General features: G+C 58.0%; 1 non-coding gene across 1 annotated transcript in view; it reads left to right on the top strand.

Moving 5' to 3' along the window:
* Positions 1 to 2218: 2218 nt before the first annotated feature.
* LOC126197046 (small subunit ribosomal RNA) overlaps positions 2219 to 2500 on the top strand; it is a 1909-nt gene continuing 1627 nt past the window's right edge. The window contains exon 1 of the ribosomal RNA XR_007539453.1: positions 2219 to 2500. This exon is cut by the window's right edge and continues 1627 nt beyond it. This is a non-coding gene — a ribosomal RNA (small subunit ribosomal RNA).

Genomic DNA, 2500 nt, shown 5'->3' with positions numbered 1-2500 from the left:
AACCCACGTTGCGCCCTAACCTAACCCACGTTGCGCCCTAACCTAACCCACGTTGCGCCCTAACCTAACCCACGTTGCGCCCTAACCTAACCCACGTTGCGCCCTAACCTAACCCACGTTGCGCCCTAACCTAACCCACGTTGCGCCCTAACCTAACCCACGTTGCGCCTTAACCTAACCCACGTTGCGCCTTAACCTAACCCACGTTGCGCCTTAACCTAACCCACGTTGCGCCTTAACCTAACCCACGTTGCGCCTTAACCTAACCCACGTTGCGCCTTAACCTAACCCACGTTGCGCCTTAACCTAACCCACGTTGCGCCTTAACCTAACCCACGTTGCGCCTTAACCTAACCCACGTTGCGCCTTAACCTAACCCACGTTGCGCCTTAACCTAACCCACGTTGCGCCTTAACCTAACCCACGTTGCGCCTTAACCTAACCCACGTTGCGCCTTAACCTAACCCACGTTGCGCCTTAACCTAACCCACGTTGCGCCTTAACCTAACCCACGTTGCGCCTTAACCTAACCCAAGTTGCGCCTTAACCTAACCCAAGTTGCGCCTTAACCTAACCCAAGTTGCGCCTTAACCTAACCCAAGTTGCGCCTTAACCTAACCCAAGTTGCGCCTTAACCTAACCCAAGTTGCGCCTTAACCTAACCCAAGTTGCGCCTTAACCTAACCCAAGTTGCGCCTTAACCTAACCCAAGTTGCGCCTTAACCTAACCCAAGTTGCGCCTTAACCTAACCCACGTTGCGCCTTAACCTAACCCACGTTGCGCCCTAACCTAACCCACGTTGCGCCTTAACCTGCCCTGTAATTGTTAGTTATATGAATCTAGGAATTCGTGTAGCGTTGCCTAATTGCAACCATCTCAACATAGTTCACTTCGCGCACACTGTGGTGTTCTGCGTATTGATTCATTTTACGGTGCGTACCCTCACATCTTGCGAGTGTTGCTTACTTTCCACATGGTCCCGCTATCCACTGTATTGTGTACTGCAATAGGACGTATATCGCCCCCGCCCCCCCCCCCCTCCCCTCCTGTCACCTCTAGCTCGTCGGTCAGGAGTTCGCGTGTTGAATGCGCTTCGCAGCTGTGCAATGGCATTCGCATACGTACGCTGGCCACCTTCCACGTGTTCTTTCGTGCACACGTCGCAGCGTGTATGTATGCTGATGGAGTGCGTCGTGACACACAACATCCAGGCATGCAAGACTCGTAGAAGTCGCAAATGTAGATGGATGTCTACGTTTGCTGCCCAAGTTACGCAAATGAACTGGAAATCCGTTGTTGCGCGGTTGTTCGCGCTGGAGGTGAATCGTTGATATCGACGATCGGTACAGGTATTAACCGGTTGCTTCAGCGACACCCGTCATACCCACGAACGTGAGTGGGCATGTGGGTATGAAGCGATACGCGGCGGTGGCTGGGTGGGACCGTCCCCGGCCGGTGAGGGGGGGGCGCCCGGCGTGCTGGCCGCGCGCTGCGTGGGCGCACGCGCGGCAGCCGGCTGGTGGGGGCGCCCAGTGGCAGGCGCGCCGGCTGACGGACGCGGCAGGCGGCGCATCTGCGTGCCGGCGCACCCAGCGCGCGGCGCCGTGCGGCCAAAGTGGGTCCTCCCGGGCCCGGTGCGAAGCGCGGTGGACATCTGCAGTGTGCTGGTCCGATTGAGGACTGTGTGCGTTGAGGATGCGCCGCCGCCCGGCACTCGGCGCCGCGACGCCGTCTGCTGCTCGGTCGCCCCCGCGGTTCTCGCAGGTGGTTTGTATCGCAGCTGTGCGGATGTGTTGGCGCGTGCGCTGTGCTGGGAGAGTTCGATTTGGCACCCAAGTGGGGCTCTGCCCCTCTGTGGCGCTGGCGTTGGAGCTGCCCGGTCACTGTTTGTGGCCGCGTGTTGTCTCCCGCCGGCAACACCACGACAGCACGCTCCCGGGCCTCTGTCGGCAGCGGCAAGCTCAGTTGGGAGCACGGGTGGTCGCACTGAAAGCGTCTACTCGCCTATCTCCGGGCGATTGCGCCTCTCTCGAACCCGACCAAGTACTTAGGACGGCGCTGCGCGCCGCCGGGACCTGAGAGGGTTTCGAGGTGTATCGTGCAGGGGAGCCCAGCCTCCTCCTGTTTGCAGAATAATTGAGCGGACGCTTGCGTGTTCGCGCGGGCCCCCGGGACACACTCCCGGGCGGCCGGCTGCTCAGCTCTAGTTGACGCAGCTCCCTGGTTGATCCTGCCAGTAGTCATATGCTTGTCTCAAAGATTAAGCCATGCATGTCTCAGTACAAGCCGCATTAAGGTGAAACCGCGAATGGCTCATTAAATCAGTTATGGTTCCTTAGATCGTACCCACGTTACTTGGATAACTGTGGTAATTCTAGAGCTAATACATGCAAACAGAGTCCCGACCAGAGATGGAAGGGACGCTTTTATTAGATCAAAACCAATCGGTCGGCTCGTCCGGTCCGTTTGCCTTGGTGACTCTGAATAACTTTGGGCTGA

Source organism: Schistocerca nitens, chromosome 7 (genome assembly GCF_023898315.1).
Source record: "Schistocerca nitens isolate TAMUIC-IGC-003100 chromosome 7, iqSchNite1.1, whole genome shotgun sequence".
NCBI classification, from domain to species: Eukaryota; Metazoa; Arthropoda; class Insecta; order Orthoptera; family Acrididae; genus Schistocerca; species Schistocerca nitens.
Note: the sequence above shows the minus strand (reverse complement) of the source record. Positions and strands in the feature narration are given on the sequence as shown.